The sequence below is a fragment of the Excalfactoria chinensis genome, chromosome 3 (genome assembly GCF_039878825.1).
Source record: "Excalfactoria chinensis isolate bCotChi1 chromosome 3, bCotChi1.hap2, whole genome shotgun sequence".
Taxonomy (NCBI): Eukaryota; Metazoa; Chordata; class Aves; order Galliformes; family Phasianidae; genus Excalfactoria; species Excalfactoria chinensis.
Window position 1 is genome coordinate 65830142 of NC_092827.1, and position 13615 is coordinate 65843756.

A 13615-nucleotide genomic window follows, 5' to 3' on the forward strand; every position below is an offset into this window, starting at 1 on the left:
CTCTGTTTCCAGAGACAACTGTGCATAACCACAAAAACACACAGAAGTGACCTTAGGGTCACTTCTTCAGGAACACGGGCATCTAGCTGAATCTAAAGAAAATCTAAAATATATATTCTAAAATTGAAATTATTCAGAAGGGAAAACAAACAAACAAACAAAAAACAAGCAGCATGGGATATGGAAAGATAAGATTCGTCCCCTTAGTTATGCAGCAACTGAATAACTTCTTCTGAACATTTGGAGGAGCAGCTTTAAAAAGTACAGTGCCAGCCAGGCATGCAGCTCAGATCCCCACTCACCCAGAGAGACCCTCAGGGACACATCTGAAGCGCCCTTCACAAGACCGCCGCAATAATGACGTTCTCACCAGGAGTCTACTCCAAACAGTTCTCACAGTTTGTTTTAACGGGAGTGTTTTATAGTAGTGGCAACATATATGGAGATCATTATTTCAAAGGCTCCTTCTTCTCCTTGTGGGACTTTAAGTGCGTGCAAAAAAATGAATTACTTTCCAAGCAAACTGCCCTGGTTTAGTTTCTGAACTCCTGTGCCATACACAGCCCCCTGATCTTTGTAGAATTACAGGTTGCTTGCCAGTCCTCACTAGGATACCTCAGTCGAAGATACTGTGTCAAAGGTATGTTTGAGATGTAGAAAGAGTGAAAATAGTTGGAAAGCCCTCTCAAATGGATACTGCAGGATAGGAAGAAAAATGGGCTTTTCTAATTGAGATAGAGGACAGCTGTAATTAGATTTGCTCTCTAACTACTGTCTGGTCCGCTTTTAGTGAGTCACTTACTCTTAGTGTCTCTGGGTCCCCTGCTCTGCAGAGGGAATCACTACGATTCCTCTCTCCCATCTTTCATACATTTTTTTGCACTCTGTCATTTTTTTAGCGTGGAGGGAGCTACTACTGTGAACCACTTACTTAAAACAGAGAGAGGGCTCGTTTGAGATACAGTTTAGTGATGCGGTTTGCTGGTGACATCAGTTTAAGGACTCCTGCCCATCTCATCTGCTTGTCCATGTCTGCGTACTGCAATTCACTGCCCTGTCAGTTGTGCCTCTACAAAGTTTTTCTGGGAGATGCTGAAACCAGAGCAGGAAACTTACCGAGCCAAAATGAAGTCTCGCCTGATCAACATCGTTTCTCTTCTAGGTCAATGTACTGATAAGTACAGTGTGGTCCCATCAACAGATCCTAGCACAAACAAGAGGGCTGTGAGACATAGCACAGGGGTGGGAACAAAGACTGAGATTTCTCAAGCCAGTTTAGCCAGCATTTAATTTCACTGCATTCTGAATAAAACATTTTAGTCTGGAGAAACATTGAGCATGGTTACATGAATATCCGCTGTAACTTCATTATGAAATGCTGCCCTTCTGCAGGATTTCTATTACAGCACCACAACAGCTCTTCGCAAACATCAAGTGCTGTGTTCCTACGACACACCTGGCAGACAGATATACTATCCTCTTATTAGATGGGCAAAATGAGCTGTACAGTGATCACCACTGGCTTAGCCATGCAGCAGGAGCTAATGCAAGAGGCAGCAAGAGCCAGAACATCTTACTTGCTGGACTGGTGCTTTAACTCCTAGGCTTCTGCTGGAAACCAGTGGCCACTGACACAAATTGCCAGAAGAAAGATGGTTCAAGCAGCAGTAAGAATGGGGTGAGGAGTAACAATGATATGACTTGCAGATGGCTTTCATTAAATGGAGTTTTTATTGGATTGAAGACACAATCTGGAGTCTCCAGTAGAACTGCTTGAAATACTTTCATCCAATCTTGAAGAGGCTTTTTGACCAAATCAAACATTTTGCTGGGAATTTTTCAACTCCACTGAAATTTCTTGGGGGATTCTTGGTTTGAAACAACAACAACAGAAGTCATTTCAAAACATTTGTATTTTTTAGTTTTATCACTTAACATGAAATGTACTTTATAGAAAATATATGCTCATGCTACTAAGAATAATTGTTATTTTTGCCAGCTCTTGCTAGGAGAAGCTTTGTTGTGGATTATCGCAAGTGATGGACTGGGCCACAAGCATGGTAAAAAGTGATACTTTTCTATGTGTTAAAGTAGTAGCATGAAAGTACTTCATCCAAGGATGAAATCAGTGATGAAAATTCCTGAAAGAAAGCTTCCTTCTTTTTATATTCAATGTTTATCTTCAACCTCTAGAAAATGTCCATTTCTTATTATCTTGTGACATAATTTTGGCTTAGGGGTTATGTGATCGGAGTTTAGCAGTCAAAGAGTGATTGCATCTCGCCAAACGTTACCATTTTGATATACAATCATATCCTAACAAGACCCCGTAAAGGTACAAATTATCTTGATTTGCAATGCACAATTCAAATAGCATTATAGAGATGCTCATAGCTCTATATCCTGTCACATTCTAGGCTGTTAACATAAACTTTCCAGAGCTTCTTTTTTCCTGGGCAAATCCACAGAGGTAACATCACGGACAGACACTGAAGCTACGAGTTAACAAAACTAAGTGAACGCTCTGAGCAGTCAAGGGAAGAAGCTTTACCATACCAGGGTTTTGAGCCTATCTATGATTGCTTCAAAAAACAAACCAACTGAAACTTTAGCTGCACTTTCCTTCTAATTTTCAACTGTTCGAAATTAGCTGTGGACCTCAGGCTCCAGTACAAACAGAGCCCCAGACCCCACCTAGGCTGACTCCTCAAATGCCAGATAAATCCTTTCTGATTACAGTACATAAAAAGAAAAATGTTTATGAGCATGGAAAATAATATCCATATTTTCATAAATAATGAGAACAAGCGGCGAAGGAGGTTAAGGGAAGGGATACAGCTTGTAATTCTAAACTTAAGGAACAAAACCCAAAGCAAGTAACCCCCTGAAAGATTCAGAAGTCCCATCGGACCAAAACCAAATGTTTTCAAAATCTGCAAAAACCTTCTGGTGTGAAATAATGTTGAGTCTCAATGAGAGTGTGGTTAGCAACAAACTGTAAATCACTGCACACAGAGGTTTCTAACTGGCAAGTGGCAAACACATGAAGACTGTTTCTCCATACTTATGGCTTATGTGAATACAATTCTTTAGGCTGCTCATATGGGAACAAGATTTATCTACTAGCACTGTATTTCTCAGTCGTTTCATTCTCTTCTGAGCCCTGCTGGCTAACTCCAGCCCAAACTGACTGAAAGCTGGAGGCTTGAAGTGATTGTGGTCCTTTTAGGACATCATGTCACCAGACAGGTACTCAAGAGAAGTTCAAAGGGAGGCACAAAAGAGATGTGGCAGGAGTTCAACTGCCTCAGCAGACACCAGAGACAGTAAAGAGGTGTGACCTGTGGTGAATGTACTGACAGCAGGGACAGCTGTGGTTGGAGATCAGCTGCAGAACGGGCTAGAAGCAAACAAGTTCTGCTGCTCATTGAACAGCTTCAGTGTCTTGCCAGTGGCAATATCTGGGGAAAGAACCTCTGCTCTGACTCAGTTCTCTTCTAATGGTTTCATAATTTTGCTCTCTTTTAGCTTCATGCTCAGAGAAAAGTTACAGAAGAGTGCTGAACGAAGGCCCCTGAGTACACAGGGATTGGGGCAGCTAGCTTGCTTTGTAACACCTGATGTATCTCTTTCTCCTATGTCCTCCAGAAATTCCTTATTCCACAGCATTTCCACCCATCAGGTATAAAATTAAATGTATTCCCAGTTTCTGCAGCACTCGCTGCTCCAATGGTATTGTGTGAACCTCTGAAGAGGCTGAACTCCAGCACAAGAGTCAGGGGCTCCTCCTGAGGACCATACGAATTCTGAGAAATTGCTCCTCATAATTTTGCTCTCTCCTAGTCTTCCATGATAGCATTTCAGGTACAGGAAGGAGAAGACTTGTCTTCCAGCAGTAGATCCGGACATGGCAGTGGCAGGAATGAAAAGAGGTGGATGCACGAGGAGCAGTAATTATCTGCATTATATGAGCCCCTAAGCAGTCTCTAAGAGCCTGTGGAAGACCAAGTTCTCCTGTAATACCCGATTACACAACTTGCACATCTGTATCGGTGACATTCCAGATTAAAGCTATTTTTGTTGCCACCTACAGTAAGACAAGACAGCATTCAATGTTGGTTAGTCAGATGAGAGCAGAACAACTTGTTGGCAGGTTTCCCTTCCCTTCCCTTCCCTTCCCTTCCCTTCCCTTCCCTTCCCTTCCCTTCCCTTCCCTTCCCTTCCCTTCCCTTCCCTTCCCTTCCCTTCCCTTCCCTTCCCTTCCCTTCCCTTCCCTTCCCTTCCCTTCCCTTCCCTTCCCTTCCCTTCCCTTCCCTTCCCTTCCCTTCCCTTCCCTTCCCTTCCCTTCCCTTCCCTTCCTTTTTTTCCCCTTTTTTCTTTCTATAAACATCAATATATTTTTGCAAATTTACCAGCAATAAATAGTCAGTCAGGAATCAGGAGCCTGAAATCTCACTTTCACATGCTGTGGGTATGACATGACTCTGCTGCTTATGGACAAGCATGGACAAGCCCAGAAGACTGAACCTTGCTTGATTTAGCCCACAGCAACCTTAGCAGGCTATTAAGAAACAGTCTTTAGTTTTCTTGGGATGGGAATTAGCTGCACCGAGAAAAAAAAAAAATCTGTGTGTATTGAAGGCAGAATTAAATGAGAGCAAAGAGACCAGCAAGAGAGACTGGATACTCCCCAGGAGCATTCAACTGGAGTTCTGTGTTGGGGGACAGAAAATAAATGAGCCAGCTGAGCTTGATGTTGGAGAACGAACGTGATTTGTCTTTTATTAATAAAAGAGGTCTCCCCACAAAGGAAATTCCCATCTTGGCCTGGTGATATAGCACTAAGTGGTAATTGATACATGAAATGCCAAAGTCCATAGATCTCTAGTTACACTGGAGTAGACCCTCTTTGGGGCTTGTAATTGCAGGGAGTTGGCAGACATACAAATTTCATCTTTGAAAGAGAAAAGGACTATCCTCATTCCTGCCAGCTGGGACAACTAAGCTCAGTTCCAGGCTGGGCATAACTTTCCTAGCATTTGTAAAGCAATGTTCAGCTGTACTTAAAATTCTTTCACTCTTTGGGTTTCTGAAAATGAACTAATAAAATATTTGTAGTGGCACCTGTAGTAGTGAGGCATCTTGGAGAGAAAAGCCAAATCCTGCCTCCCCACTAGAGGAAGGCACAGTAGACGAAAAGCAATAGCTCAGAGCTGTGTAGGAGGGAAACAGGAACAGCTTCATAGCGGGGCACAAACAGTGGCTCAAGAAGTGCTGATGTTCCTAGGCACTGCCTGGCTGTATGCAGAAACCTGCTTTCTGGAGCTATCCTAATTTTGAGGATTAGGCAGTGATGTACCAAACCATGGGACAAACATAGTTTTTCAGGCACTCCACTAGAGGCAAGCTGCCCAGGGGACATTTGCAGAGTCCAGACATACTGTAATGCCCCTTGGAATGGCAGACCTGTTTTCTGTTGCTCTGCTCATTTTTTTTCCTCTGTTTTGCAGTGCTGAGATAAATCACTCCAAGTCTGGCCTTGGGATCTATGCTGACTGCCATGGTGGCAGCTGATCAGCTATCTGATATTTAGTTAGACATCTCCATATGAAATATGCAAAACCTGTAAGCAAAAGAGCACCGATAATATTATTTAGCCAAATCTCCTCAGATCCATGAGAGGATCGTAATTGAAGTCAATACAATTTACTGGAATTAGGCAACACTTCTTTTTTTTTTTTTTTTCCCAGTTAATAGGGCTGGTCACCAACAAATCTCAAAGACAAGTAACACTGTTGTTTGTTTGCTTTTCTCCTCTAACCTACTGTCAGCCCCAGTCCTACAAAGTACCCTAGAATATTTGCTTAGGCACAGAAATTGGCCAACTTCTATTTACTGATTCTGTAAAAATGTGCAAAAACCAAAAACTGTTAATGCCAAATGATCTCAAATACTCTTCCCTTCCTCCCTCCCTCCCTCCCTCCCTCCCTCCCTCCCTTCCTTCCTTCCTTCCTTCCTTCCTTCCTTCCTTCCTTCCTTCCTTCCTTCCTTCCTTCCTTCCTTCCTTCCTTCCTTCCTTCCTTCCTTCCTTCCTTCCTTCCTTCCTTTCCTCCCTTCCTCCCTTCCTCCCTCCCTTCCTCCCTCCCTCCCTCCCTCCCTCCCTCCCTCCCTCCCTCCCTCCCTCCCTCCCTTCCTTCCTTCCTTCCTTCCTTCCTTCCTTCCTTCCTTCCTTCCTTCCTTCCTTCCTTCCTTCCTTCCTTCCTTCCTTCCTTCCTTCCTTCCTTCCTTCCTTCCTTCCTTCCTTCCTTCCTTCCTTCCTTCCTTCCTTCCTTCCTTCCTTCCTTTTCACAGGCAATAAATAAATAAATACGCAAGGAAGAGTTTGTAAGTACGTCTGTGCTGGAATTTTTGTATCAATAATCCCCAGAGGAGTGGTGCAACTCCCAGCAGTGCACTGCTTCCAAGGATGAAACGACACATCCTGGCAACACAAGTAGTTTTTGCCAACACCACTGCAAGGCTTTTGTTGTTGTTGTTGTTGAGATAGAATACCTGAAAAAAAGCTCTGCCTGAGAAATTAAGCAGGGCCTCCACATTAGCCAGCTGCTTGGGACATTCACCTGGCATAAACACTTCCCCAGTCCTGCCACCATTGGCTGCCAAAAGCTCTCTCTGTCCTTCTATGCTCATCCATCAGAGCTGCTTCAGGACAGTTCAGTAAACTGGTTATTAGGACGGAAGGTGGCAGAGCTCAGTTTCAGTCAGGCAAAGCAGGAACTGGAAGCAGGCTCTCCTCTGCTCAAAAAGCAGCCTTTTTTTTTTGCTAGTCTCAGATGCAGAACTTTACCTGATTTTCAACAGAAGCACATTTTAGCCCAAAAAGTCTTTCTCAAGGAAGATGATGTTGCATCTGAAATGCCTCTATGAAGAACACAGCTTTTGCATACTGGCTGTTTTCTGACAGAAGCACTTGCAAAGTCATATTTCACACAAGAATTTCTGATCAGCTGTTGTTGCTCAGGAAAAGCCATATGACCCAAAGGTTACAAGGTGCCAGTTACAGATAGTGTTTCACATTCTTTCTTGGAAAAATAGTTACGAAACTGGATTTTTTTTCCTGCTCTTTTTCTGTATCTCTTCCAATGCAAAGTACTTTATTCTCCCAGTTGAAACCAATCATTTACTAAATATTTAGTGTAATTCATATCTCTGTCTCTCAAGTGGGCCAGTGTTTACACTTCAAAAGCAAGAATCTTTCTTCTCATTCCACAGTCACTCCGCAGAAATAAATACAAACCACAGAACCCGCACAGATCTCTGCTAAGGCACAAAATTTTAAACACCTTATAGATTAATGTTTATGGAGCCTGTCAGAGATTTAAAACCACAGCGAGAAAGAAAAGGTTTCTTCAGCTCTGAGAAATGAACTTTTTGCCTCACGTCAGCCCCACACTGAAAAACCCTGGGCAGGTTGTTTGTCTAAGCAGACAGCCCTTCTTCAGTTGTTCATGATGTCTTTCTACTTAGTGCTTGCTGTAAATTTGTCTCCTTGCCACCTCCCTTTATGCTTTGCTTCCATGTGCCTCAGAGATACAGGCAGCCAGCAGCTTACCACTAATTCAGCCTAAGGGGAAACGCTAGCAACAAAGACCAGTCTGCCAAAACCCATAAAACGTTCTGCTTTTTGCCTTGCTTTAAAACAAAAAAATAATATTGTCCTTTCTCTAAAGTGGTAAAGCAACACATGCCCAGCTGAGTTCTTGACATTACGCTACAGGATTTTTAAAGGATTTTGAAGCGACCTTGGCACTTACCAACATGTTCTCCGAGATGTGTGATTGTTAATTAGTTTAGTAGTCAGCAAAAGTAACAAAACTGGTGGTAGGAGGTGCAGCCAGTAGCTTTTGCTATGGCAAATGGGAAGCCCGTGAAAACCACAGCCTCTGCAGTACTGAGTAAATCCACAAGGAACAAGCTGGTTAAAAGCAGAAACGGAGCCACGCTTGCTGCTGCCATGCTATCTGTGGAGATTTACCTGTTTTTACCAGCTGGGAAAAAACAAACAAACAGCCAATTAAAATAATTTAAAAACTAAACCAAACGAACAAGCAAGTATTTTTTGACAATTTGGAGTATTTTTCTTGAAGGCTTAACTAAGATTCTCTCACCGCTTGTCAGTTTTTTCCTCTTTCTAAAGGTAAGAAAAAAAAAGATGACTCTCTCAAGACACTCCAAGCCTCTGCTATACACTGCAAAGCAGAACCAAGTTAGGTGAAGGATGGCCACCCTTGCACTGAGCACAGTGTGCTGATAATGCCTCTCTCACCAGAAGTGCCTGCCCCTCTGCCTGCCCTCTGAAGGCAACCAAGCCTGCCTGAGGCCTTCTGGGGTAGGAAAGAGGAGCAGATGGGCAGAGAAGCAGTGAGCCTCTGCCTCTTTGCTTTCTACTTCCTATCTTTCTAAAAAGCATTAGTCTTTGAGCAGGTTTCCACATTAGCAGCCCTGGAGACTAAAGCCTGTGTTTCTGTACAGATGGGAGGATGCAAGAAGGCCAAAGGATGCTTTCCCAGTTCTCTCAGGTGGCTTCGCCTCCCTCCTGTCCTGGGCTGCTCTCTGCTAGTGGCTTGTGACGGTGTGGTTCTGGCAGCAGGCCCATTTAAGCTTTGGCTCCTGGGCTGAGGCTGCTCGGTGCAGTGAACACCAAGCCAAACACCTTCACAAACACCTTGTGCCCGCAGGAGGCCAGCCTGGCACCACAAGCTGACTTTATGCTGGGCTGAGGGTGAACATAACGATTTATTCGTTAGCATGGGTTTACAAATCTGAAATAGCAAGATGGTTCACAATGCAACTGTCAATGTTGGGGACTGGAAATAAGAAATACTCATTCACTTAACCTAGCTTTTTATTCCACATTTGGAGCATGTGAAATTTCCACTAAAATACCACCCTTTTCCTATGAAAGCATTTCCATCCAACTCCACCACAGACTTCCTCCTCTTCTGAGAAGCAGCGCATTTGGGGTGGTGAAGTAGCATATCTCTGACAGCTGTCCAGGATCATCCTGATAGGAAGATCTCATTCAAACTGTTCACTCCTTCATTTCTTATCTGCAGATGGAAAGATCTTCCTTTGTAGAGTGACGAGGCATACAACAAACAGATACTGAGAGCAGAATAAATCTGGTCAAGGAAGGGACAAAATCTGAGGCTAGCAAATTTTACTTGTGTGCCCAATGGTTTCAAAGATATTTTATGACTTAAACATTCTGTTGTTATATTCTGATTTTCTCTGTCACCCTGTGTTGCTTCAGCTACTCTGCTTAGCACTAAGAAAAGCATGTTACAGTCAATATATCACGTCATGTAATAGCCAACTGTTTTTTTGCAAGATTTTCAGCGTTGGTGTAAATCTAGTAAATCTAGCACTGGGGATAAATACATCTTTCCCCAGACTGGGCTCCTCCCACTGGCTGTCTCCAAGCTGTGGTTTGTTTCCATGGCTTTCAGAATCATACAGAGTCCAGTCTTTGTTTCCAGATGATCAGAGAGCAGACTAAGTTTGTCAGCAACATTTCCAAAAGGCTATTTATTTTTCTTTAATTTCCTCCCTCTATCAGTGCTCACATCTTTTTTGTCATCCCGAGTGTTCATCTAACAGAGGAGTGGGCTGGTTTTTCAGGGTTTGCTCCTAATCCCAATTGCACTGTTACAAGGTCTACATCTGTGTGGAAGGGGCCACAAAACCATGAGGGATGGTTTAATGTCAGGTGAGTGAGTCAGTAACAATGCTTCTCCCTTCATTACAATAACCAACTGAACTGTGGCACTGACAGATGGGGAATGTTCTAACTCTTACCCTACAAGATGCAGAGCAGTGTGTGTGTGGTGTTGTTGTCATTGGCCTGAAGGATTAAGTCCTTTCCATCATGCTGACTGTTCATTAAAGCGTGATAAAACTCCAAATCATAATCTTTAATCATGAGAAATGCAACATGCTAACAATGGAAGATCTCACCCAAGGATGACATTTTACAAAGCTAACTGTGTTTCCCAAGGAAAACCAGTTATGCGTGGGTCTGTTCCTCCTAAGCAGTCATGACTTCTGCTTTATTTCTACATTCTGTCCCCTTTCTAAATGCCTGGTTTGATGGCTTTATTTTTAATTGTCATATAATATGTGGGCCTTGGTGTTTTGGGATTAGGATTTGGCTCACCTTTCTAGCTCTCCAAAACAGGATCTCAGCTCCTGGTTCCTATAAACACTTTCAAAAATTCCACTCTACATTTCATGTGGCACAGAGCATGGCTCAGTCATCAGCTGTTTGCTCATGGCTGTGTTAAAACAAACTGCGCACTGGAGAAGTTTACAAAGACCACTTTCTACTTAAGAAAAAAAGAAATAGAATGAATAAATCATCTTTGGGTTTTGTTTTTTTTTTTTGATTAAGAAACTTGCAACCTCCTACTTATCTCTTGGATGCCACCTTCCATACTACCCACAAATAGATAAGGCAGAAGAGAATTTCATTATTTCTTTGAATTAAGCATTTTTTTTTTAACATAGATCAAGTACTGTGAATAGCACTGTGAATACAGTGTAATGCCACAGGTATGGTGGGGCTAAAGTCTGGTATTGCCATCTGGTCTTTTCATTCATATTCATGTTAAAGCCACAGGAGTCTTTCTATAGATGTCATTTGGTTTTGATTTATTACTTCTGTTTATAAGGTGCTATACTGATAATATTATATACTTTTAAGTATTGTTTGCTCCTTTTAACAATATTTTTAACTGTGCTTCTCCTGATCCTGTCAGTCTCTGTCACTTTGTGGTGCTCAACAGTGTAGAAACATAAGAGGGAAAGTTACTTCCTAGACATACAACACAGATATAATTGTTCTGTGCTTCTTTATATGTCTGTAAGTGCCTGTATATTCCCTAAGTATTACAAGAATATTCTCCATTAATATTCCAAGGTTTTGCCTACTAATTCTTTCAAAGTGAGTGTCGGAAAACCATACGAGAGAAAGAATTTCTTCCTACAAATGGTATTATCTTCTGCCAACCAGCTGATCCTGCAATGAGAAGCAGACTCCTGAATCCTTACATACCTCAGCCAAACAACACAGCTCTTTTTGGACCTGGCAGTCCATCCCTGTGCATACAGCGCTGCACTGAAACTTAAAAGAGGATTTACTTTCTGTAGACTTGATACCTAGGAGCCAGACAATTCTTCCCTTCTCAGTTAGAATTTCCGACATTCTTATTGGAATCATCCTGATGAATTTAATACAGAATGGCCAAATGTCTGTGGGATTTTAAAGCTGCCTAAACAACTCTACAGACAAGATATAATTTCCTTTTCCATTTTCTGACCTGATTAAAGATAGGAAAGGGAAGTTGTCATGCTCCAATACACTGCACTATTTCGTGTGTATTTGGATCTGTTGCTGTTAAACTGTACAGGATTACTTGGTGAGGCTCAATCATTTAAGCAACTTGAATTGCTTTCTAGAACTTCCTGAGCACACAGCTCTGGAAAGACTTGGAGAAAAGGAGACGATGTGGGTCTCATTGTGCAAGAACCCACATAGGACCTCAGAAAGCTTGCATACAATTCCAAGGTTTTGCCTACTAATTCTTTCAGTGTAACACATATCAAGTCTGGACATTGTCCTGGCGTGGATGAGGAAGTGGCTAGTTCAAAATTTACCATGACGTGACTCAGAACACATCAGGCTGTGGGAGAGGGCTGTGCTCTCTGGATAAAACCACCACTCAAACTGGAGCAAGAAAGGAAAAACAAAGTTTTCCTTCAGTGCCATCTGTGCAAAGGGGACCTCCTAGAAATTTGCCCACTTATTAAATGAGAGATGAACATGTGAAGAATTGTGACATGACCCTCTCATAGTCCTTCCCCCACCTATAACAAGGAATAACATTTCTTTCCCTTATTACACCCTTATCTAATCAGACTGTAAGTTCTTGAAGGCAGATAGTTTTCTTACTACCACGGTGGTGACTGGCAGCTCTGCTTGGTACAGTCACTTTGCTTTTTACTATTTTCATTTGCTTAGTCTTTGCCAGTATTTTTATCACTTGGGCTCACATTTTCATTTAAAAATATTTTCTTTAGGCTCAGTTATCTTATGGGATGGGAGGCAAAGAAAGGGAAGAAGAAATTGAAGGTAGAATAGTCAAATCTCTTTTGAGAAATAAGCCAGGAAAATGACAGTAGACAAAATAATAATGCATATTTAGGCAATGAGTTTTTATTCTATTATTCTACTTATTATTTTAATCTGCTGTGTATTGCATTTGCCCAGCTGAATGGCACCAGTGCTCAGAACACTGAGGTGATGGTGAAATGGCCGTGGGGTTAGCAAGCTACAAAGCGTGTGACAGATGGGAAAGCAGCCACGGGGCTGCAGGGCTGTGTGGCAATGAGAAGGCCTGGAATGGGACAAGGAGACAGACTGAGACGGATTGGTGGAGAAAGAAGAGGGCTGCAATGACAATGACTGCACTGACAAGGCAACAGGAATGAGAAGCTTGATTATAGGAGAGCGGAACTAGGTCCACATGAAGGATAACTGATGTAATAAAGAGGTAACACAAAGAAGAACTTTCTTTACTGTGGGAGTGATGGAGCACTATAACTGGTGGCTAAGAAAGGTCGTGGAGTCTCCTCTGTAGGTATTCAAAACTCACCTGGACACTCTCCTTTGCTACTGTAGGGAACCTGCTTTAGCAGGGATTTGGATTATGTGATCTCCAGAGGTCCTTTCCAGCTCCTAGGGTTCTGTGATTCTGTGTGACTCTAGGACAGGGCCTAGATAGAGGGGACACAAGCATGGATGTCTGGAAGCATGGTCACAAGTATAAACGCTCCTAGTTCTGACAGAAACAATATCACAAGGTTTTACCACCTCTCAGCTGAGAGGAAACAGCTGGGAAAAAAAAAAAAGATCCTGCTCTGCTTACTGCAGCAAATGGCAATCTGCTATCCCTGCTAGCATTTGCTAGGTGCTGCTAGAGGGAGGCTGATGGGGGTCTGCGTGGTGGAGGGAAGGGTCCTAAACCAGCTGTGACCTGGGCAATGCCATATGATGATTTCCTTATCTTTCCCTTTTTCCCATTTAAAAAGTCCAGGAGGCATTATGAAGACATTCAGACATTCACAGACTTTGTGTTATCATGTTGTCTTATGAAAACTCCACATTTTTTACTGCTCTAGGTGCCTGGCTGAGATCTGGCAAAATGGTCACCGTGTTGCTGGCTGCATGCCCTGAACATCACAGGATCTGGAACAGCCAGAAGTGTCTATCGCAAGCAGGGCACAGAAATCTGTCTTCAGTCGATTTCCACTTCTCTCTGCCTTGGTTCACCGTGCATGAGGCTGCTGCTCTGTCTGCAGGAGGCATGACTGGGCAGCGAGGTCAGGTCTGGACTCCTGGGGGAAATGCCACTCGTGTGCTGAGTGTGCACTACTTTGTAGCCTCCCCAAGAGGAAACGCACCCGAAGAATAAAGAACCACTGAGCCACGCAGATCGCTGCAGGCTGGAGGAGAGTTGCGGGTCTCAGGGGAGGAGCAGGCGACTCCTTCATTGAC